Source organism: Rosa chinensis, chromosome 5 (assembly GCF_002994745.2).
Source record: "Rosa chinensis cultivar Old Blush chromosome 5, RchiOBHm-V2, whole genome shotgun sequence".
Taxonomy (NCBI): domain Eukaryota; kingdom Viridiplantae; phylum Streptophyta; class Magnoliopsida; order Rosales; family Rosaceae; genus Rosa; species Rosa chinensis.
The window spans coordinates 40,905,381-40,931,850 of NC_037092.1; positions in this window are offsets into that span (position 1 = coordinate 40,905,381).

Sequence of the window (26,470 nt, forward strand, 5' to 3'; positions counted from 1 at the left end):
GGAACCAAATACCACACATCATTTCTAGAAAATTGACTCAATTCATCTTGCATGGCATTTATCCAATTAACATCACACAAAGCCTCTTTAGCATTTTTAGGTTCTATAACAGAAACAAAACCATAAAATGTAATGATGCTAATATCTTCTTGATGCTTTGCAATGAAGCATGAAAGAATAGAGAGATATCTTACAACCCTTTTTGCTTGTCTCCTTGTTTTCAAACCATCATTTACATCACCAATGATGTCAGAAAAGGAATGATCCTTATGCACTTACTGTTGTCCAGTTCTGTAAACAAGCTGGATTGTAGAGGTATCATTAATCCCCTCTGAAGCTTCCTCGTCTTCTTGGCCTTCAGCAGTAGCATCATCATCCTTTGCCTTCTTGAAAAGTACTTGATCAAAACTTATAAAAGGTGTATGTGAGAGCACAATTGAGTCATCAATAGATACATTAATGGTTTCCATCACAGAACAAGTTCTCTTGTTATACACTCTATAAACTCTACTATTCAATGAGTAACCAAGAAAGACTCCCTTGTCACTTTTAGCATCAAATTTGGCAAGGTATTCTCTATCCCTATAGATGTAACAAGGGCTGCCAAACACTCTCAAATGGCTCACATTTGGTTTCTTTCCTTTCAAAACCTCATAAGGAGTTTTTTCAGTTCCGGGTCTAAAGATGACTCTATTGATGGTATAGCAAGCATTACTAACCGCTTCTGCCCAAAAAGTATGAGCAAGACCAGTAGAGTTTAACATAACTATCCCTATTTCAATTAAGACCCTGTTTTTCCTTTCTACAACACCATTTTGTTGAGGAGTTTTGGGAGCCGAAAACTCATGCTTAATTCCCATTTCACAACAAAACTTATCAAATGAAGTATTTTCAAATTCAGTTCCATGATCAGTTCTAAGTCTTACAATGCATCTATTTGAAGAGTATTGTTCATTTAAAATCATTTTGCACAAGCTTTAAAAGTTGTCAAAAGCATCAGATTTTTCACACAAGAATTTCACCCAAGTGAACCTAGAAAAATCATCGGCTAGAACAAGCATGTACTTCTTACCACCTAATTAAGCTTCTAGTTTGAACAGGTCCAACCAGGTCCATATGCATTAAATCCAAAGGTTGTGAAGTAGACATAGAATTAATGACCCTATGTGAAGAACGAGTTTGCTTACCAAGCTTGCAACCCTCACACATACTAGTTGGTTTCCCATTCAATTTGGGCAAACCTCTTACCCCTTGTTTGGTGGAGAGCTTCACCAAGTCTTGGTAGTTCACATGGCAGAGGCGTCTATGCCAAAGATTGAGAGTATCTTCAGTTGAGGAAGAACTAAGACAAATCTGAGAAGAGATAGAATCATTAGCATTAACACAATAACAATGATCTTTGGATCGTAGTCCACCCATGACACTCTTACCCTTACCATCAAGAACAAGACATCTCAACTTATTGAATCTAACCTCTTCAAAGTCATCACTCAATTGACTCACACTGATGAGATTAGCTTGGAGTCCTTCAACATACAACACATTTTTTAAATTTGGGATACCAGGAGCAGTTACAATCCTTTTTCCCACAACCTTTGCTTTCTTTCTGTCACCAAAAGTGACAGAACCACTGATAACCTCATCATAGAAGGATGAGAACCAGTTTTTATCACTTGTCATGTGCCTAGAACACCCACTATCCAAATACCAAGTATCAGCTCTTCTAGATGATAGAGCCGTAAGAGCAACCAAACAAGTAGCAATGGAGTCATTTTCTTCAACATGTGAGAAACATAAAGAGGATAGAAGACACATTTCAGAAGGTTCAGAATCAGTTCCACAAATGTCAAAGGGTTTAAAATCAGCAGAAGCAAGTGGATGAAATGACTTATTTTTCTATGCCCAAACAACATTTTCTTTTCTCGGGATTGCAACAAGTTTAGCAATCCTACCACATTCTTTCAAAGATTTTTCCAGAGTTCACTGTAAAGAAAGAAGCCGAGAGTTTTCATGAGACCTTGTAGACTTTTGAGGACCATTTATGAGTTTATGACACCTTGGTATAATGTGTCCAGTAATACCACAATGGTGACAAATGGGAATGAATTTTTTGGATGACTTAGGGACATTTTTTTTAGGCAGCAACCTACTTTTCACAAAAATAGTTGGCTTTTTAGAGGATCTTTCTCCAGAATGAAAACCAAGACCCTTTTTGTCCCTATCAACTTTGCCCATTCCAATCATTTTGGAAACTTTATCAGATCCAATTGAAAATTTTGAAAACTTTTCTTGAGAATCATGTAAGGATTTTTCAAGAGAGATTTTTTCAGAAGTTAAAGAATTGACTAACCTTATTTGAGCATTCAAGTTCTCTTGCAGAGTCTCCACTTGACTTACCAATGCATTTCTTTCAATTTCACACTTCTTCTTGCAGGATTGCAACTTCTCAGCGATCCCAAATTTTTCTTTTTCACAAACAGCAAGTTGATCCTTCAATTCCTCAGTCCTTCCAATCATTATTTTTGAGGTTTTGTATAGTTGCTGGAACTTGTTAGAGGCTACCTCCTTGGAGTGCTCATCATCATTAGATTCATCTGAGGACTCATTTTGGGTGGTAGTAACAAGAGCAACATTTTCCTCTTCATGGTCGGACTGAGTTTCAGATTCACTATCACTCCAAGAGGTTTTAAAAGCTCTATTTGATTGAGACTTATATTTCTTGTTTGCACAATCAGCAGCAAGATGACCATATCCTTGACACTCAAAACATTTTGGTTTTTCACTGAAAAACTTCTTTTGAAAAGGCTTGGAAGACTTTGAGTATTTGTCATTAGAAGCATCATCGATTTGATTTCTTTTGGAAGAAGTGGAACTAGAAAAATTTTAAGAAGAGAATGACCTTCCGGATTTAAGAAATTTTTTGAACTATTTTGTGAGAGGAGCAAATTCTTCTAGATTAAAATCAGAAGGGTCTTCTTCTTTTTTCAAAGTGCTTAAAGCAATTGATTTTTCTTTCTGACCCTTTCTCCTTTTTGACTCAAAGGTTTTCAAATTTCCCACAAGCTCATCTAATGAGTATGAATCAAGATCTTGAGCTTCCTCAATGGCAATTTGCTTAGCCCCAAAACTAGGAGGAAGAGCTCAAAGAAACTTTTTTACAATTCTATGCTCTAAAATAGGATCACCCAACCCATGACATTGATTGGTAACATTGATGAGCGACTACGGAAGTCATCAACAGATTCATCCTCTCTCATAGTCATTTCTTCAAATTCAAGCACAAGGCTTTGAAGTTTTTGTGCCTTCACCTTTTTGTTACTCTTATGAGTGATTTGAAGTAATTCCCAAGAAGCTTTAGTATTTGGACAATTTGTAATTCTTTTTCTTTCCTTATCCGACAAGGCAGAGAAAAGGCTATAGCGAGCTTTAGTATCACATTTGTGATCAGATTGCTCAGCAACAGTCCACTCACCTCTTGGTTTAGGAATAGGATTTGAAGTTTCAGTTTCCTTTTTAGTTGGTCCTATCCAACCCTTCTCTATAATGTTCCATAACTTATCCTCTTGAGATTGCAGGAAAGCCATCATCATTACTTTCCATTGAGAGTAATCTTTCCCATCAAAATATGGAGGAAAATTAATGGAACTAGAGACTCTATCACGGTCCATTCTAGGAGGCCAGAGGAACACACTAACACAGGTTAGTGACCCGCTCTGATACCAATTGAAGATCCTAGAAGGAGCCTCGAGGGGGGGGGGGGGTGAATAGGGTCACAACCAATTTTTTTGTTCAAAACTTTCTCAGGGATTGCAACTGGGTGATCAATCTTGAGTGCTGATATTGAACAGAATATATTGAACAATCAAGAAAACCAACTAAAGCATTAAAGAACACAGATTTTTGTTGACGCAGTAAAACCCTATCAAGGGAAAACATCTGTGTGGCCTTTACACTTGAAAGACCAAAACCAAATCACTAATGAAAAAACAGATTACAAGTTTCCACTACAGGGATTGAACTGACCGCGACAATCCTTCCTAGACTGACTCACTAGGCTATGTGTAATCACTACTTGCTAATTGTTTATACAAGTGATACAACTCAGAAATCTCAACTATGAAACAAGCTATGAACGCAACAAGTTCGACTTGGAGATTTCACCTTTGAAGCTTACAATTCCCAACTGAACTCATGGGATGCAAGAGATGAATATGCATGAATGGTTTTGTGTTTTTCAAATTGTTTTCAACATGGAACAATACACTTTGAAAAGCAGAAAACGAAAGAGATAAACTCTTGATAAACAAACGGACTGAAAAGCACAAGTATTTTCAATACCCGAATAGGAACAGAGAACCAATATATATAGAGGAGGAAGAGAAAGAACAGTTCACTCAAAGAACCCTTAAACTCAATTTGAGAAGGTAAACCCATACCCTTAATTTCAGATTGTACGTGTAAACCTGTGGTGACCTGAAAGAGGGGTTCCACAGCGCTGCGACCCCGAGCCAATGAGTAACCGACATGTCACAAATGACGTCCCGATAACTCATCAACCCGAAATTGCAAGGCCTTTTGGGTTTAGACTGTTGATTTACAAAACACTTTCTTGGACAAAAGTCACAAAACATTCTAGTAATCGAAAACCAGATTTTTGAAAGCGGAATTTAAAGCGGGCTAAAAGATTTGGGCTTACAATAGGAGCCCAATTTGGAAAATAACAAATCACTAGATAAATACAAGTATGAGAGACGCGCCCCAAGATTACGGGTCTCTCGAAATCTTGTAAATAAGCGAGTAGAAAACAAATAATTAAATAAGAAGTAAATAAATAAGTTACTTTAAAAAAAAAAATCCAATAAGGGACCAAAACCCTCTTTTAACAAAGTCAGAGAAATGCACCAAGCCGGGCCATGTGCCTCCTCTGTATACTCCCCGACCACATACTCGAAACCTGCACACTGTTGTAGGGGTGAGCTTTCATCCTCGCATGCCCAGTAGGGGCCGACCCAACCATGCTAGGTTTGAAAAATAATAATAATAATAATAATAATAATAATAATAATAATAATCGAAAATATTTACTACATAATATTGTGCACGTTTATCGAAAATACTTTAAAAAGAGGCAACCACAAACATTTGTTTTCTTTTATAAAACATATGCAGTATGCTTCACACAACTTGGAGCTCCGAGATACTTACTTGCCGGCTAAACTCAAACAAATCGGTGACTGACCCGGTTCGTCATCCTTCGAGAACCGGCCAACTACTCTGTAGTCCTTATGACTACAAGTAGTGAAAGTGTCCATTTCCTGGCCCTGAGTCCCCTATGACTGGTTCACTGTCTGTACTCACTCTTCCTCGACAAACATACGAGCACGGCCCCCTCCGAAGGTTCACGGTTATCGACACCGTGGGATCCCTAGGAATCTACGCGTCTAGGTCCCATTCACTTTCAGGTCACAAATACAAACATACGATGGGTACAGTATCTCAACATGCATGTCTAGCCTCAGTTTTTGTAATAAGCAATTATCAGTTATGGAAACACGAATATCACGAGGCATCGACTAATGAACAACCAAAAGCCTACTTGCAGGCAACATATTATTATACTAGAGCATTCCACACACAGAAAGCCTCTAACAAGGAAGGGACAGCTCACCCTACCTGGAAATGGAGTGCTCGCCCAAACTTAGCTTCGTTTCCGACTTCCGATCATTTGTTCAAATCCAAGTGCACACGCTCGAGTCATTTATAATAAAATCGAATCAATGAGTAAGTTGATAACATTACAGCTCAACTAACCGAGCAACCCAAATCTTTTACTCAAATCCCTTTAAGTCCAACGAATTATCTTTTGATCAAAACAACGATCTAGAACTTATGCTTGAAAGAGTTTCTTTTAGTAGATAAAATCTATTATCCATTCCTAAATAATCCAAATGATGCAGCATTTGAATCATTTAGGATATGGTCATTATACTTGGCACTTTGACCTTTATTTGTTTAGCAATTCTACTTTAAGAAAACAACTTACAATTACCATTCCCGAATGACCACAATTCTTAGAGTCATTCCGGGATATGATAGCTTTAAAGTACTTCGCTAGTGACCTAATTCCTTAACCAAACAAGTTTGGCCCAATCACACCATGAATTTCCACGTGACGTGGTTATTCATTAAATTCCTTACTACCAATTCCTTTAAAGAGTTTACCTTGCAAAACAACATTCCAATATAGATAACAGATTCACCATTTTACTAACAAAACCTATTATGTCCATAGTAATTGCCAATTCACTCTTATACACAGTATAGCCAAGTTCTCATCAAGCTTGACGACTAACTCAAGCATTAATCAATCAAGTGACCTTCCAAAATGTATTTCATTCAGTAACAATCCACTAGAGTTTTAAAATACAATCACCACACCAAAACCGGTGGTTTGGCAGAGACCAACATCTTACCATTTCTTCATTCCCAACTTGGAAACCAATTTCGTCATGACTGTATTGCACAACCATCAACCAATTTAATCCCTAGCAAACATAACAATATCAATACTCAATTCCCACAACCAATTCCAAATCCAAAACACAGTTCAAGGTTCTTACCCTTTTCTCGAGATCAACCGGACTGACCCAACCAGTGTTACCTGGATCGCGGATCGTTGCGGTACGGATACGTGGTACGGGTACGCGGTACGCCAATATCTATGGTACGCGGTACGCTAGGATATATTAACTAAAATTTTAATTAAAAATAAATTATATATGATAAATATAATTCCTAATCATAATCCTAATAGCATATTTGAAAATATACTTCTTTACTTAAATAACCCTCATACATATACTATGAAAACCCTATTAGTTTGAAAGGGTAAACAAGTAAAATTAGATACTAAAGATAATTATTTTTTTTCGTTTAATATTAGAGGTAATTTGTGATGCCCCGGGAAATTCACAATTATTTTCTGAGGATTTTTCCAGAATTAATTTTATAACTATTGGACGGTTTCGTGGCTCGTGGATGGAGCGGAAGTGTTTCGGGCGAATAATTAATTGAAGAATATGGTTTTAGGGGGGTTGCCAAAGGTTGACTTTTTATTCGTTGGGATTCTCCGAAAACTTCCTTCACGAAAGTTGTAGAGCGCGTCGATACGAGTTCGTGGACATGTGGAACGCGAGAATCGGAGTTCGTATGAGGAAGTTATGGCTATTGGAAAAAGTTTCCATTTTAGTATATAAAGGAAAAATCAGTTTTTTTTTCATTATTCCTCATTTCCGTTTCCGGAAGCTTTTTTTTCTCTCTCTCTTCTCTCTCGTCCGCTCCCTCAGTATCGAAGAAAACCGCCTGACCCGACCCGAACCCGGCCGATCCGACCCGACTTTTCCGGCCAACTGCGGCTGTCTCCGGCCTTGAAACTTGGCCAGCAGGGTCGTCTCCTCCGTCTGGTCGTCCCTCTGGTGTTCTCTTACGGCGATTCTCCGTCTCGGTGGCAGTTCAAGGCGGTGCAGACTGGAGAAATCGGACCCGACCGGAAAACACAGTTCCGACGTCGGCACGGCTTCGATTTTCTTGGGTTGAGTTCAGAACAAGCTCGCTGATCGATCCATGGTGGTTGTTTGGATCGATTCACGTGAAAATTCGATCAACTCAGTTGGGATTACTGTTCACGGCTTGTGAGGTAGTTTTCGATCCCTTAAGCTTGTTTTCTGACTTCGAGCTAGTTATGAGAATTCACAAGCATGCTTAGATGAAGAACTTTGATGTTGGGAGTTTTGTGAAATAATGTGTTTTGGCCGGTGGCGGTGCACCACCGTCTGTGGTGGCGTTCCGGCCACTTAAGGAACTGTTTTTGGTATTATATATGTTCTACTCGTTGATACGAGCGTTTCGATATATAATATGCAAATTTTGGAGTTCGTATGGAATTGTTATGATTTTTGCAATTTCATACCGATCGATTATTCTATCCGTGAGGATTTGAGCGTCCGATCGACTTGTGGTTTGGTCACATCGATCGTGGACGTATTCCAGAGACTTTGGGAGGTCTCGGATGTGGTTTTGCCTCGATTGGCGCCACTTTGGGGGATTTTAGTTCAAAACAGGGGTTTCGGACTTAAAATTGGTTATGAATCGTTACTGATTTGAGATCATTGGTGAATAGGTGCTTCTAGAAGGTGAATTGGACGAGTTGTTGGTGATAGTGTACTAGTTCGGTTCTGTATAGAAGACGCAGCGGGATTCTGAGGTGAGTAATCTCACGAAGTTCATTTCACGAACGGGAATACCCTTATTATTTTGAGAGTTATTTAGTTAACTGCAAACTATAGATGGTATTAGTGGCACTTTTGAGTAGATGATTACGTGTGTATATATGTATATTATGGGATGTATATATATACATACGTATTCATGTATTAGTAGATATATGTTTACGTGAAATATATATGTTTTGGGTGGTTTGTGGATTTATGAAAACAATATGCATGAAATGATGCTTTTTATTGTTTTGGGGTGTGGCTTTTGGAAAACAAATGATTTGTGGAAATGATTGATTTCGATTTGTTTTGAAAAGCGTTGAGATTTGAGAAAAGTGTTGAGATTTGGGTATGAAAACAATGGGCATGAATTGATGCTTTTTTATTGTTTTGTGTTATGGCTTTTTCGGAAAACAATGATTATGGAAATGTTGATTTCGATTGTTTTCAAAAGCGTTGCGATTTGTGTAACATTTTGGGTCAGATGCGACTCCTTTAATGTTTTGCTCCAAGGGACATTGCGGCCCGAGGATCGAAGGTCTAAGACCTTGGGCAGAATCTCAGGTGACCACGTCTTTGGCCGGACGAGTGGTTACGTTTTTCAGTTAGAGCTCTAATCTGTCTGCCATATAGGTAATTCATGGGGTAACGGGAATTGGTTATTTACAACTCATGACATTACGTATTTTTAGGGAACAAGGTGTGAGTTGCTTCCTTATTAATGGTTTTTAAGGGGACAAGGTGTGAGTTGTTTTCCTTATTAACGTTTTGATAGAAATCAAGGTGTGAGTTGCTTTCTATGGTACGATTATGGTACATTTGATAGGAAACAAGGTGTGAGTTGTTTTCTATGTTTTACTGATAGAAATCAAGGTGTGAGTTGCTTTCTATGGTACGATTATGGTACATTTGATAGGAAACAAGGTGTGAGTTGTTTTCTATGTTTTACTGATAGAAATCAAGGAGTGAGTTGTTTTCTATGTTTTACTGATAGAAATCAAGGAGTGAGTTGCTTTCTATGTTTTACTGATAGAAATCAAGGAGTGAGTTGCTTTCTATGTTTTATTGATAGAATTCAAGTGTGGGTTGTTTTCTATGTTTCGATTTAAAAGGAAACAAGGTGTGAGTTGCTTTCTTTTATTTCGATTTGAAAGGAAATTAAAGTGTGAGTTATTCTCCTTTATTTTGTGTTTTAAGGAATCAAAGCGTGAGTTGTTTTCCTTATTTTTGGCGTGAGTTGTGTGTGGTTTGAGTTACTCATACGGGCTTGCAAAAGCTTACCGGGGTGTTGTGTGGCAACCCGGTGCACCATTCCAACGGTGTAGGGGTTAATCCTGCAGGTTAGGATAATCGAGGTTGAGGCAGCGAGCTAGCAGCTTTACGGTAGGAAGCCAATTTTGTGACTTTACCGTTATTTGGACTTCCGTTGTAGTGAGCTCTGAGGAGCATTACGTTTATCTTGTTGTTGACAATTTAATTCGTAAGCTTGTGTAATATATAACTCTTTGGAGCGAGTGTATATTAACTTTGAGGGTTCAGGGCATCAATAAGTGTGTAAGTTAAAGGGAAAAAGATTCCAGGTATTTTGTATTGATGACTGGACGTTCACGCATATATAATTATGGGGTTATATATATCGATTTTCATGTGTGTAAAATCAGGGGCGTGACAGATTGGTATCAGAGCGGAAGGTGCATATTTGGTGACAATCAATACTCCTCGAGTGATGGCCCGTCTGCAGCGGATCCCCATCTGATGCTCTTCGGTATTGATATAGTCATTGGGTATGCAATGAGTGTTGGATTGCGAGTCATCAGGGTAGTGTTAGCTCAGTGAACCAAGTGTAGGAGCTTAAGGTAGCTTCTAGGAGTTATAATCTTTTGAGGAATGAGGACCTTTAGATTTGACTCAAGATTTACGTAGGGGATAGAATTGTATCTTCTGACGTAGTAAGGTGGTTGATTTAGTCATGTTGTTGACTTATACTTGTAGTTGGAAGTTGTACAAGTATTAATCACAGGTTGTTATGCTTCTTAGGTGATGGATTCACAAGGAGGCCGAGCTAGGGGTCGAGGTAGACCCAGAGGCAGGGGTGGAGCCAGAGGTAGGGGCAGGATTCCTCCTCCTGTTGAGGAGATGTTTGAGAATGATATCGAGGCATCGAATGTTGAGCTGCCTGTTCCACCGGTTGTGGAGGTTGCGAATGTTGTAGATCCCACTCGTTTGTCGAAGTTGGCAAAGGAGATTTCGAGGTTGGGAGGAGTTCCATTCCAGGTAGGTACGGATCACATGTTGGCAGATCAATGGATCGAGAACATGAAGACCTACTTCGAGATGGTCGTCTGCGACGACGTTGAGAAGAGGAAGATTGCGGCGTTTATGCTCCAAGGCGATGCACGGGTATGGTGGAGCGGCACACAGAGGGTGATGGATGTGTCCGCCATGACCTGGGACGGTTTTGTGGAACTGTTCAGGAAGAAGTACTTTCCGCCTTCAGTGAGGGAGCAGATGGAAAGGGAATTCATCTCGTTAGTCCAAGGGACTAAGAGTGTGAGGGAGTATGAAGCTGAGTTCTCAAGGTTGTATCGCTTTGTGAGGCAGATGGATGCTGAGAGCTTAGCTATGAAGTTTCAGTGGGGACTGAATGCTTCAATCCGGCGCGATGTCGCTGTTCTGGAACTGAAGACGGTAGAGCTCATTTTCGTTAAGGCTATGGCCATTGAGCAGGAGAACTTGATTTTCCAGGAGCAGGAGTCGGCTGAGAGGGACTCCCGAAGGAAGGGGAAGGCAACTGCTGAGAGCAATGAAGGGACAGATGCTCAGGGTGGGTTCTGGAAGAGGCACAGGACTCATCAGCAGGCGCCAGCTAGGGAAGCGGCTGCACCTGCTAGGGCTGCACCTGTTGGGCAGGGAGCACCTCTGAGATGTTACAACTGTAAGGAGATTGGCCATACTGCTAAGGCTTGCACAAAACCGAAGAACTTGGCGTGTTTTACTTGTGGCCAGACAGGGCATTTCTCAAGGGATTGTACCCAGCAGCAGGGTAGGGGACAAGGGAACCAGCAGAGGCAACTGCCTCAGGGGCAGACTAGGGTGTTTGCTATTGATCAACAGAATACCGAGGAAGAAGGTACTTTATCTATTTCTACTTGGGTTGTTAGAACGATGTGTGATAGTTGCATACTTCTTTCCGTATGTTGTGTTGTGATAGGTTTTACTTGTTGATTTTAGTTTGACCTATGAGTGTGGCATGTTGTGATGCATAGGCTTTGGTCGAATTGAATTGAATTGACGGTTTCATTTTCAATTCTTGTAACGTAAGGGTTACATCATCGTTGAGTGGTGCAGATACTGTTGTGATAACAGGATTCTGGACTTTTGTGTGATCTGTGTGTAGTGTTGCAGTCACAAGAGTTTTAGTGGGTAGGGTACGAGGACGGGAATTCATGAAATTATTGGGTTACCACCAAGTGGTGTGGTAACGATTCCTATTGTTGTGATACTAGGTGAGGTACCTGTATCCACTATTGATCGAGGAAGTTGTACTTTGAAATGAAGGAATTCTTGCTGAGAATGAAAATTGGATTTGAGCTTGGTTTATGCGTACTTGTGGGATTGGTGCGTGTAAATTTCGGGACGAAATTTCTTTAAGGGGGGTAGAATGTGATGCCCCGGGAAATTCACAATTATTTTCTGAGGATTTTTCCAGAATTAATTTTATAACTATTGGATGGTTTCGTGGCTCGTGGATGGAGCGGAAGTGTTTCGGGCGAATAATTAATTGAAGAATATGGTTTTAGGGGGGTTGCCAAAGGTTGACTTTTTATTCGTTGGGATTCTCCGAAAACTTCCTTCACGAAAGTTGTAGAGCGCGTCGATACGAGTTCGTGGACATGTGGAACGCGAGAATCGGAGTTCGTATGAGGAAGTTATGGCTATTGGAAAAAGTTTCCATTTTAGTATATAAAGGAAAAATCAGTTTTTTTTTTCATTATTCCTCATTTCCGTTTCCGGAAGCTTTTTTTTCTCTCTCTCTTCTCTCTCGTCCGCTCCCTCAGTATCGAAGAAAACCGCCTGACCCGACCCGAACCCGGCCGATCCGACCCGACTTTTCCGGCCAACTGCGGCGGTCTCCGGCCTTGAAACTTGGCCAGCAGGGTCGTCTCCTCCGTCTGGTCGTCCCTCTGGTGTTCTCTTACGGCGATTCTCCGTCTCGGTGGCAGTTCAAGGCGGTGCAGACTGGAGAAATCGGACCCGACCGGAAAACACAGTTCCGACGTCGGCACGGCTTCGATTTTCTTGGGTTGAGTTCAGAACAAGCTCGCTGATCGATCCATGGTGGTTGTTTGGATCGATTCACGTGAAAATTCGATCAACTCAGTTGGGATTACTGTTCACGGCTTGTGAGGTAGTTTTCGATCCCTTAAGCTTGTTTTCTGACTTCGAGCTAGTTATGAGAATTCACAAGCATGCTTAGATGAAGAACTTTGATGTTGGGAGTTTTGTGAAATAATGTGTTTTGGCCGGTGGCGGTGCACCACCGTCTGTGGTGGCGTTCTGGCCACTTAAGGAACTGTTTTTGGTATTATATATGTTCTACTCGTTGATACGAGCGTTTCGATATATAATATGCAAATTTTGGAGTTCGTATGGAATTGTTATGATTTTTTGCAATTTCATACCGATCGATTATTCTATCCGTGAGGATTTGAGCGTCCGATCGACTTGTGGTTTGATCACATCGATCGTGGACGTATTCCAGAGACTTTGGGAGGTCTCGGATGTGGTTTTGCCTCGATTGGCGCCACTTTGGGGGATTTTAGTTCAAAACAGGGGTTTCGGACTTAAAATTGGTTATGAATCGTTACTGATTTGAGATCATTGGTGAATAGGTGCTTCTAGAAGGTGAATTGGACGAGTTGTTGGTGATAGTGTACTAGTTCGGTTCTGTATAGAAGACGCAGCGGGATTCTGAGGTGAGTAATCTCACGAAGTTCATTTCACGAACGGGAATACCCTTATTATTTTGAGAGTTATTTAGTTAACTGCAAACTATAGATGGTATTAGTGGCACTTTTGAGTAGATGATTACGTGTGTATATATGTATATTATGGGATGTATATATATACATACGTATTCATGTATTAGTAGATATATGTTTACGTGAAATATATATGTTTTGGGTGGTTTGTGGATTTATGAAAACAATATGCATGAAATGATGCTTTTTATTGTTTTGGGGTGTGGCTTTTGGAAAACAAATGATTTGTGGAAATGATTGATTTCGATTTGTTTTGAAAAGCGTTGAGATTTGAGAAAAGTGTTGAGATTTGGGTATGAAAACAATGGGCATGAATTGATGCTTTTTTATTGTTTTGTGTTATGGCTTTTTCGGAAAACAATGATTATGGAAATGTTGATTTCGATTGTTTTCAAAAGCGTTGCGATTTGTGTAACATTTTGGGTCAGATGCGACTCCTTTAATGTTTTGCTCCAAGGGACATTGCGGCCCGAGGATCGAAGGTCTAAGACCTTGGGCAGAATCTCAGGTGACCACGTCTTTGGCCGGACGAGTGGTTACGTTTTTCAGTTAGAGCTCTAATCTGTCTGCCATATAGGTAATTCATGGGGTAACGGGAATTGGTTATTTACAACTCATGACATTACGTATTTTTAGGGAACAAGGTGTGAGTTGCTTCCTTATTAATGGTTTTTAAGGGGACAAGGTGTGAGTTGTTTTTCTTATTAACGTTTTGATAGAAATCAAGGTGTGAGTTGCTTTCTATGGTACGATTATGGTACATTTGATAGGAAACAAGGTGTGAGTTGTTTTCTATGTTTTATTGATAGAAATCAAGGTGTGAGTTGCTTTCTATGGTACGATTATGGTACATTTGATAGGAAACAAGGTGTGAGTTGTTTTCTATGTTTTACTGATAGAAATCAAGGAGTGAGTTGTTTTCTATGTTTTACTGATAGAAATCAAGGAGTGAGTTGCTTTCTATGTTTTACTGATAGAAATCAAGGAGTGAGTTGCTTTCTATGTTTTATTGATAGAATTCAAGTGTGGGTTGTTTTCTATGTTTCGATTTAAAAGGAAACAAGGTGTGAGTTGCTTTCTTTTATTTCGATTTGAAAGGAAATTAAAGTGTGAGTTATTCTCCTTTATTTTGTGTTTTAAGGAATCAAAGCGTGAGTTGTTTTCCTTATTTTTGGCGTGAGTTGTGTGTGGTTTGAGTTACTCATACGGGCTTGCAAAAGCTTACCGGGGTGTTGTGTGGCAACCCGGTGCACCATTCCAACGGTGTAGGGGTTAATCCTGCAGGTTAGGATAATCGAGGTTGAGGCAGCGAGCTAGCAGCTTTACGGTAGGAAGCCAATTTTGTGACTTTACCGTTATTTGGACTTCCGTTGTAGTGAGCTCTGAGGAGCATTACGTTTATCTTGTTGTTGACAATTTAATTCGTAAGCTTGTGTAATATATAACTCTTTGGAGCGAGTGTATATTAACTTTGAGGGTTCAGGGCATCAATAAGTGTGTAAGTTAAAGGGAAAAAGATTCCAGGTATTTTGTATTGATGACTGGACGTTCACGCATATATAATTATGGGGTTATATATATCGATTTTCATGTGTGTAAAATCAGGGGCGTGACATAATTAGACATAAGCCCTAGTAGATATTATCTTCCTCTTCTTTTATCAGAAATTAGCTATTGGTAATTTGCTTTTAACTTTAACAAACCTCTTCACAAAAATGAAAAGAGGATAAACAAAACAATAAAAAAAAAATGGAATATCAACGTCATTCGAGCCGCAGAGTTGCAGAATGGAGCTCTGATCAAGAACGCCGCCGATGAAGGTCTGATCATAATTTGATGCTTTCATAATTCTATGGTTTCCTTTGAAATCTTTTGGGGATTCTTTTCAGCAAATCATAATTCGATGCTTTCATAGTTTTATATTCTGAAATCTGAATTATGCTTTCATAGATCTAGAATCTAGATCGCAAAGATGGAGGTTTGATCAAGATTCAAGAACACCGCCGATGAACTGACGAAGATGAAGGTCTTCAAGAATCAAACTTGACTGCGCAATCCGTCGCGACGACGCAGTACTCCGCGCCTCTGTGCGTTGGATTCTAGGCTTCGAGAGGATCGATTCAGTGACTGAAACACAGACCAGATGCGCTGAGACAATGGGGTCGCTGGAGTTACCGATCTGGATAGTTATCGTACCGCGTTGCGGGTCGGGCGATCGGGATCGCGGGTCACCGCCAAACCGAGCGATCCCGGCATCTCTGGACCCAACTATTTCTCTTTTCTCCAAAACTTCCCAGAATGCAGAAATCCACTAAATCCTCACATAATCCAAATAAACGACAGAATTATGATCTTTAATCCAATTCTTAACCAAATTCATATCCAACACTGAATTCTTGAATTCTTACCTTCCCAGTTTCAACTGAAATTAACCCAGCAGCTCCTTCTCCTCCAACACTCCAAAAACGCAGAAATCCACAACCACTCCAGAATCCGTATTGTGCTCCTGTCTCCATTCACCTCCGAGCTTGGGGTTCCAAACTCCAATCCAGAAAATCTAATTTAGAAACCCACTTCTTTGCGAAATTAAATAGAGGCCTCAACACTAAACAAGGTGACGACATCGAGCTTACCAGACAAAAGAGGTAAGCTAAGGGCTCTCACGGTGGTGCTGGGTGATCTGGTCGAAATCGGAGGTCGGGAGTTTGGGGTTTCGAAGGATAGTGGAGCTCTGACTTCATTTATGGGAGTGTTGAAGCTCGATTCGAGCTGGAGACCGGAGAATGAAGGCACGTAGAACTGGGACCTCCGGCAATGCTTGTATGGCGTCATCAGGAGTCTTGTTGAGTAGAACGACGGTGGCGGAAGAGCGTGGAAATCACCGGAAAATAGATGAGAGTCGAGGAACAGTGACGCGCAGTCTTGGGTTGTCACGTGCGAAGGAGGATGGTGGTGCATGGCTGTGTTTCCAGTTGAGTTTGGGTGGGCTTTGAGTGTTGAATCAATTGGCGGTGACGGTGACGTTGTGTGGTGGCCGGAGATGGAGTTTTTCGATGGTTGCAGAGGGAAGTAGAGAGTGTGCGAGAAAGAGAGGCCAGGGAGAGAGAGAGGACGCGACCGAGTGAGAGGAAGAGGGAGTTTTGGGTTCTCCTTTTATTTATATCTCGTGCGAAATGTCCGTTGCGCCATTATGACAAATTACCCATTTCGTTTAGCTGATTAGTTTCAGGTTTTGGGCTTGTAACCTTCGATTCTTTTTTGTCGACAATCCTGTTTTTAAATTCTCGACTTTACCTTAAGTCCAAAATTCAATTTCGTAAAAGCCCAAAATCCAAGACTCTGCTACAGCTCAATTTATCATTTTCGAAACTTCAACAAGCTATTGCCTCAATAAATTTTTGTAACCTTCTGGGCCTTAAACGAAGGACTCTGGTCCAAACTTAAATTATAAGGCCCAAATCGAAGTCTCGACACTGAATAGATCTCCAAGGTCAATTTCTTCACTTAAATCACCTGGCGAAAATCTTATTGGTGAAAAATTACCTTAAAAAAAATTAAACAAAACTTTCGGGGGCTCACAAAACCCATGCTCCTAATTTCAATTGGGAACACCAATTCTAGAAGCCAAACACTCCAACTCCTTAATCAAAACTGACACCCAAATGGAACCCATGAAAAACCATTGACTTTTGTGAAAGAGATGACATGCATGAGTTTACCTATGCCATGAGGAAGAGGGGACTTCTTCTGATCTGCAAGGTTGAAGCTTGATCTTGGAGAAGACAACAAGACGAGATGGGTTGGGGAAGCACGACAGCAAGGCTGCAAATTGAGATGAGATAGCAAGTTGTAATTGAACTAATCTTCAAACTTGGTCTTGGTCTTCGACAGCAAGGCAGCCCCCAAAGAGAGAAAGAAACAATTTGCAATTTAACAATTATGCTAAGATGGGAAAGCTGCCAACAAACTGATCTTCTAGACTTCACGAGGGTCTTTGACAGCAAAACAACCAAGTCAACCACAACAAATGTATTTAAACAAGTATGGGCTTGGGCTGCAACCTTGGGCTTCTTAATGAGTAGAGTTTTGTGAAGAAGGAGTGCCAACACTATACCAACACATGTTATGACCATTAACTGTAGCTTGAGTAAGACCCTTAACAAGATGAAGAATATTGTAGTCGGAAATCTAACTAGAGGTTCTAGTAGGTGAGCAAGCAAGAACCACATAAATTCCAATACCGGGTTGATAGCTAACATTGACAGAACCCTCAATTTCATCGAAATGGATGAGTGTGTGTGAATTTTGATCAAACATACCAGTAGATGGACTAGATAGTATTGAGCATATAGATAGAGATACAGTATCAACCGATGCATTATCATTTATAGAAGGAGAAGTGGGAACATTAGACACATCAAGTAAAGGACTGTGAGCAGCAAAATCAATACTGATTGGTGAAGGCCTAGGACTAGTAGAAAGAGGTGACTGACCTGTTGATGATGCTGGTATGGTTGTTGTGGTGTGTAGGACAGGTACCAAGGGAGAACGCTGTGTATGGGACTGAGTAGCATGATGACAAGGGTTTGTGGTTGCTGGTGAAGTCTGAAACGTAGTTGTCTTTGTCATGGCATATGGAAAATGTGACTCATCAAAGAAAACATGTCTGGATATGACGTATTTACTTGTTCTCAAATTATAGCAGATATATCCTTTATAGCCAGTAGCAAAACCAATAAACACACACTTGCATGTCTTTGGTTGAAGTTTATCAGTTCAATATAGAGTCATAAGTGGGTAACAGACACACCCAAAAATCCATAGAATTTCCATAGATGGTATTTGATGGTATAGTTTCTCAAATCGTGAGCACATTTGTAAAGTAGATTTTAGCATTCTATTGATGAGATAAGTGGAAAATACGCATGCTTGATACCAAAAGGGAGATGGAAGAGAGGCAACCTGCAATAGATAACTGCGATTTCCCTGATATGCCTGTTTTTACATTCAAAAATCTCAATATGCTCAGGTGTGTAGGGACAAGACTTTGATGAACAATGCTATTTGTATTAAAAAAAGACTGAAAAGCATAGCCAATGTATTCCCCTCCTCTATCACTGCATAATGTTTTGATTGATGCAGAAAATTGAGTTTTAAGAAAGGCATACAAGGTCATGAAATATGAGAAAGCCTCATTTTTATTTTTCATAGGAAACATTCATGTATATCTGGTACAGTCATCAATGAAAATTACAAAATAGTTGGAAACCATCTAGAGAAAAATGAGGAGCAGGTCCCCAAACATCTGAATGTATAAGCTGAAAGGGTGTGTCACTCCTAGTAGTAGATGTTGAAAAAGGCAACTTGTGAAACTTTCCAAGTAAGCAGACTTCACACACAAAAGTTTCAACTGAATTTTCACTAGGGAGATTACACTTATTTAGCATAGAGTGGACTATTTCAATAGAAGGGTGCCCAAATCTTTGATGCCAAATACTATTCTTTCTACACTTTCCAACAAATGTTGATTTTGGAGTAGAACTAACCAAACCAGTAGAGGTTGTAGAACCAAGCTTGAATGGCAGATCAAAAGGAATGGGGAACAATCCTTGTCTACTTAGTCCCTTGTACAGTATTCTTCCCAGCACCTTGTCCTGTATAACACACATAAACTCATCACACCAAACTGAACAATTATTTTGTTTACATAATTGATAGATAGATGAGAGATGAGCAGTAAGCATAGGAATGAGTAGGACACTATCAAGTTTAAGTAGGCCAAGCACAGCATTACCAATATGAGTGATACTCAATTGTTTACCATTACCAACTTGGACTGTGTCTGAGGCAGCATATGGAGCAACATTGTTCAAGAGTTGCACTTCACTGGTCATATGATTGGTTGCACCAGAATCTGTAAGCCAGAACTGAGGATATGATGTAGAGGCAAACATACCTGCATTGGTAGAAGGGCCTTGATGTTGTTGAATTGGAAAACCAATGATGTGATAACATCTATCTGCAGTATGATTCTTTCTTTTACAGTATTGACACTCTACACCTGCAACACTTGAAGCAGAACCTTGATGAACTTGTGTGAGATTTGGATACTGAGAAGTGTTCTACATATCCTAGCTCCATGACAAACTCTTCCACACAACTGACAAGAGAGAGCAGTACCAGTTATGGCTGTATTATCTATAAAAGCAACTGTGCTATACTCGTTGTTATGAAATTGCATACCACCAGTAAAACCTCTCTCACCAGTATTGTTAAGTCTTCCACCATTGAAACTGCCTCGACCTCTACCAGCATAGAATCCAGCAGCACCAAAGTTTGGATCAAAAGATGAGTAGGCTAGAAATGGAGAAAAGCCATAAGGGATTGCAGGTATGGGAACATAGGTTGGCTGAGAGGACATAGGTGGAATGAGACTAGTGGTAGCTTGAGACAAAGGACTAAAACCAGGAGGAACAGTTGGTGAGGGAGTAGATTGAGAAAGAATGGGAGTTATGAGAGTAGTGGGTGGAGATGGTGATGGAGTGGGAAGAGAACTCTGAGCAACCATTACAGTGAGGGACACAGGTTGAGACTCATTCTCAATATCAATTTCTGCAGCCTTGAGAAGTGTTTTTAATTCTCCCATAGAACAACTCACAAACTGAGCCGGATCATTGTTTTGATAGTTGCAAACTCAGCTGGTAACCCCCTCAAAATAGTGACCACAATGTCCTCATCATCCAAGAACACACCTACAGTTATAAAGCATATCTAGCAGACTTGATTTTGTCCAAATAGGTCTCAATATTGTCAGAACCCTTCTTAATGCCCTGAACATTGGACTTAAGTTGGAGGATATTTGCCTATTAGGAGCTGCAAACTTAAGCCTGAGGTTAGACCATATTTCCTGAGCAGATCGACTACCCACAACACAAGACATAACTACAGGACTCAAGGTTTGACCAAGCATGTTAACTATACTCTGATCCTGAGTTTTCCATGCCACATAATCATTAGTAACAGTCTTAGAGCCATCATCAGAGATAGTATACTGAGGAAGACAAGAATGAGAGCCATCCACAAAGCCAATCAAATTTTGGCCCTCAGAAACGATTCAAGGAGAAAGAGCCAAGTACGATAGTTCGATTCATCTAACAGTATATTAGGCAAGTAAACAGTAGTCTGAGTGATATCCATGAGTGATGATGAAACAGATCTAGGGTTTAAGTAAAGAAGAGGATGTATAGAGCAAACAAGTAGTAGATCTAGGTTGCAACATAAATCGAGTAGCAACAAGAGCAAGAATTCGAAGAATCAAGCAAAATCAACCAAAGAAATGAAAGAAACAATAAGAACAACTCGAAATTGAAATCGAAAGACTGAACCGGAAGAACTTAGTGCAATTAAAACGAATCGAGAATCAAAACTAAAGAAGAACGAAGAACTAGCACCGAGAACTAGAAACCGAAGCTTGACGGAGACGAGCACACCAAGAATGCCAAGGCTCTGGATACCATGAAAGCTTAGAGAAAGCTTGAAGAACTGAGCAAAGAGAGAGAGAGAAAAATTGAATCTCTTTGTATATATGAATGTGTTTTAGCAGAATTGAATTACAAGTAATTAGTATTAGGCGTTTATAGTAGCCTATTAACAGAATATTGTAACAGAAGCACCACATGATCTCCAAGTGTCAAGAAAAGCTTGAGCACACGCATACAGAGACTTACATCAAACCTAATAGTAAAAGTAAAATGTAAAGTTATTTTGACCGTATATCCTAACAAAAAAACACGTACTAATCCATCAATGAGGAAGAAGCATCAAAATTAACCGCGCCGACAGTTGGTTTGGTTTGGCTCTAGTTGTGTTTGAAACTGATTGCCTACACTTAATTAATGCCATACAAGCTGAGGGTCTAGATACTTCGGAGTTTGGTAGGTTGGTGGATAACATCTCTCATTCTCTATCTATCTTACAGAATTGTCTGTTTACTCATGTTGTTAGGGAAGCCAATGTATTAGCTCATAAGTTGGCTAAAAGTGCTCTGGGCACAGGTTTGTTACTCTCTTGGTGTGGACTTGTTCCCACAATATTAGAGAAACTCTTCTCCACCTAATGTAATCTCCTTGATTTCATTAATATAGTCTGTCGTTTTGAGTTCAAAAATAAAAAAGATAATTCGTCGTCTTCGCAACCAAATATTCAGGACACTTAAGGAAACTCAAATAGGAAGAAGAAGGTAATTTAAGGGAACCAAGTGAAGAGTACGTTATATTTGCATACATATCTACAGCTTATATAGCAAAAGGTTATATCGTACGTTTGTAGTTTTCTATAGATAGCGAAGAAATATATAGGTCACTAAAGAGCCTGTTTCTTTTAAGTTGTCATAAACCCTCAAAACAAATCGATTCCTTTTTTTTTTTTTTTTCATTGGGAGTGAGATAGTAAGTCACATCCGTTACGTTAGTGAGTTAGTAACACACCTACCCACCTCAGAACAAATCGATCCCTTTGCATTTGTAATATTATATATTTTTTGATTCCTATCCATTCATAAATGATGTACTTAACTTCAATACTAATAAAAAGCCAAAGACCATGAAGGCTTGTTTCGAATCCATGCAGCAATGTTTTTATTCTTAACATTCAAGTTCTTTTTTAACCATTTTGCTGAGGTTTAGATTTTTTTTTCATCTGATACACGATTGATTAATAATTAACCAATAGTAACCAAAAGTAAAATCTTCAAATAGTGATCTCTGAATACAATAGGAACCTCAAATAACCAAACCTAGTCGATCCTGTTATAGAAGGAATATCAAGTTAAACAGTGAGCAACTTAATTACATTGACGACAAAAATGTTGTATTGAACACTAGTAAAATAATCATCTAACTGTTAATTGGTTAGGAAGATGATAAGAATAACAACCATATATAATCAGGTCATGTCTACCTCACATATGAAGCCATGAAACCATAGCCATAAGAGACGAAGTATCACCATATATAGTTTGGTCATGACTAACTCGCATATGAAGCCATGAAACAATAGTCATAAGAGACGAAGTTTCAATGCAGGTCAAGAGAGGTAGGCATTCTGGGCTGCTTAGGGACGTTGTGCCAGTTCAAGCTTCTTATTGGACCTCTTGCTCTTTAAATAACTCTGTGAGTCTTAAACGATTGCTGGTATGTTTGGGGTTGTCAATCTAAAACTTGTGAAGAATGAGCTGCACCTGGATTCAAATATATCATTGTCAGCATATGCAACTTTGTAAATGAATAAAGCCATAAGCCCTAGTTTCAGTCCAATATTTAGTTTTCATCTGTTTGAGGATTTCTACTTTATGTTTTACATGTGCTTGATTAGTTGGGTGCAAAATTGTTTTTTTACTGGTGTATTGGTATTCATGTTGTACCTCTTAAGTGCATAAAAGTCGTGAAGTTTTTTTTTTGTTTTTTTTTTTTTTGAACTATAAAGTAAAACTATAGATGATCACTCCAAGTACAACCAATGCCTGATAGATCAAAAGTGATGTTTTACTACTTGGAATTAAAAAAGTTATGAATCGAAAACAACTAGAATGGATTAAGTCATGAATCGGAGACAATTGGAATAAGAGAAGAAAATAATAGATATGGGAATGATTCCTAAACCCATGTCCTGCCCCATATTCAGGAATTGATTTCTAGTAACAAGGTGACCCACACCCATTCCAGTACCTACATATGTTAGTAAACGCCGAAATTTCATATATGTTAGTAAATGTAGGAAATCTCATACATCATAATCATTCCTTTCATTTTCATTACCATTCCAAGTAAGTGAACGTTCATGAGAGAAAATGGCTAAAAATGGAAAAGAGTTCCTCCAGCCAGATACATTTGCAGAATGGCCAATACTAGCTAGTGCATCGATCCCCTACAAAGTTAGCTTCTTGTCAAGTGTGACTGAATTATGGAATGGAAATTCGCAACAAGCTGAAAAATATCATTCAACAATAAATTTGCTTGATATGGACAAATGCACCTTTTGCGTTAAAAAAATAAAAAATAAAGAAAAAAAATAATAAATAAAGAAAAAAAATAAAACCAATAAAAAATCTGACACGGAATCTATTTAATATATAGTGTGTGGTGTAAGTTTTTAACACAGTTCAGATGCAAGTTCCGGTGCAATCATAGGCCTTTGATGGTTTGAATGTTAAACCATATGGTTCTTGAGGACTTCACATTTAATCACATATTCAACAAACTCTTACTTTACGAAGCCCGTAAGTACGTCCATATATATATGCAGACTTGACGTGTTGCCACCTCTCTATGGAGGTATCGTGTTGGCTTTAAACATGGGTTAATTAATCCCCAATCCCCAGATATCATCTACAAACTTGCTCCATCCCTTCCTTCCAATTATCTGTGCAGCTGGTTATTTCCATTTTTTTTCCTGCTCATCGGTCCAAATCCTTGTTTTCGGGGAAGATATACAGTGAGAAAGCGGTGGGTATGAGATAGAATTTGCTGCTAGTTGATCGGTCTTGACTATATCATCTGTAATTTAAGAATTTCCATGTTGATCAGTTTAGATAATCCCTGTTTTTTGGTAAAATTCTTCAATTGAATTCGAACTTTCAAAGTCGGTAATGTTAGCTATTCACATATCAATGAAATTTAAATCATCAAACTGGTTGATCAAGGAAACTAATTAGAAATAAGAAAGAAACTTCCATGGAGGAAAATCCTTCAAGAAACCCTAGACTTCTGTTTAACAGCAATGAATTCTTTGCTTAGTTAGGCAATGCTATAATTGGTAAAGGTTCACCCCAATTTCCCAAAACCCCACTCGATTTGCTATAAATAGGCAATTCATGTATTGATCCATAACCAAGATTCTTAATCAACACAGAAGAAAATATTTCTATAGTTAATTGCAAGCATGCCTTCTCCTCAGAAAATGTATGACAAGAGTTCAAAGGTAAAGGGTGGTTCAAATGGAAATGGTGGCTGTTCTACACCAACTGCTCAAGACATATACGGCCGGAAATAGAAAGTGAAACATGAAATTCTGCACAGCCTTGTCTATGTTTTAAGGTATCTCCGCTCATTCTTGTTGTAATTCTTGTTGATAAACATTTACATATCTTTATTCTTTGTATTCTACATTTAAGATGTAAAAGTTTCATTTCAGTTTGTTGTATTTTTTTGTTGAACTGGGTGGCTGGTGCCCTAGAATAAATCTCACTAGCTGTGTAACAGATGGAAGAAACGCAATACACATGTAGTTCATTTTTTCATACTTATCTTGCTTTATATCATTTTAAGAATTAGTATGCAGGGATGTCCTTCTAATTTAATTTGAAGGCGCATTCCAAATGGAGAGTGAAAACCATGAAAGCTAGGTTTAAATTGCGAAGGCTTGCTCTCAGCATCAACCAAACGTGTTGGAATATGCTGATACCAATTACTAGCATACCATTGCAACCAAATATATATACATATAGAAAAACTAATGAGACGAATGATAAGAATAATATGCATTTTATATAGGGACGTAACGGCTAATCAAATAATGAAATAAACGCTGCAATTGGTATGCCAGTTTGTGCACTCTTAATCTTCTTAATAAATATTTGCTATGTCGGAAGGTCTTTTCTCCTTGAATTTGAAGAGTGAACATAAATATCAGCCCGACCATTAGTTATTTTATTTTATTTTATTTTATATTTTTATTTATTTATTTTTTTTAAGGCAATTTACCCAGAAAGCAAATGAACAAGAAATCAGCTAAGACGGCTACAAGCCTACAAATAATCCTCCTAACACTATCTCAATAATATCATTTAGAAAGGCTTCAGTTAGAACAGGAGGATCATTCATTATACATAGGCCACTATACATCTACATTCATGTTGGGAAAAAGATTTGTTAACAAATTTTTCAATTACTTTCCAGAATTCAAATTGTTTACATGTATGGGAAAATTCTACAATGTGTTAATGTATGACATGCATACAATTGCCTTAAAAGTGGTAAAATGAGTCCTCAAAATCGTAATATTAGTCCTCAAAGTGGTAACATGAGTCCTTAAATTGGTAAATTTTCTTAGTTACCACATGAGTCCTCAAAATAGTAATATTAGTCCTCAAAGTGGTAACATGAGTCCTTAAAGTGGTAAATTTTCTTAGTTTACTGTATGAGTCCTCAAAATAGTAATATTAGTCCTCAAAGTGGTAACACGATTCCTTAAAGTGGTAAATATAGTTAATGTATGAGAAATGTTAACATACCATAGCTTTACCCACATATATGTTGACTGGCATACAAAATACATAATACTTTCCTAGCTATAACAGTGGGAAGTGAAGAGTTGTTAAGGTCTTCATTTCAAACATGGAGTTTAATTATATAAATATTGACCTTAGTTTTTCACATTTCATATTTCTGGGTCTAATTAATATATGTAATTTCCACCAAATTAAGCTCCAAGTAAAATCATATAGCTATTGGGTTGAATTTTTGAACTTGAAGATAATAGTATGAAGAAATTAAGCTTGGTACGAAAAAAAAAAAAAAACAAACAAACAAACAAAGCTTCATCTATATATGAATGCCAGCTACAAGTCCGTGCATGGGAAATATTGGTTCAAACTTGAGCTTTGAAGTTTGATGCTATGACTACGACCTCAGCTTTACCTAAAATGGTTTGTAGAAGTTTCAGGTACATAGAGTGATTCTTCTAAAGCAACATATAATAGGGTTTTGCATTTTGAGTCTGATCAATTTGTAGTCCTTTTCTCTCTGGCTAGAAGCATTACGAGGGTTTAGGGGTTGAATTTTGACCTTTGAATGTGGAACTATATATAGGCCTAGGCAATTGGCATGAAAACCTAGTTTTCGTGGGTCAGATGACTAGCTAAACTTCCTTTCTTTCCAAGAATTTTTACTTATTGATAAATAGAGGGTCAAAACATAGAGAAGTTTCAATTAGAGTACTAAAGTCAAATATTCAAACATCAGTTCAATTAGCCGCGTCTCATCGAATTCAAATTAAATATTTGCAGTGGATTCTCTCTTCATTATCACGTTTTCCATGGTCAGTAGCTTTTCACAAAATTCTACTCTGCAAATTAGGTAGACTTGTTGTATTCACTGA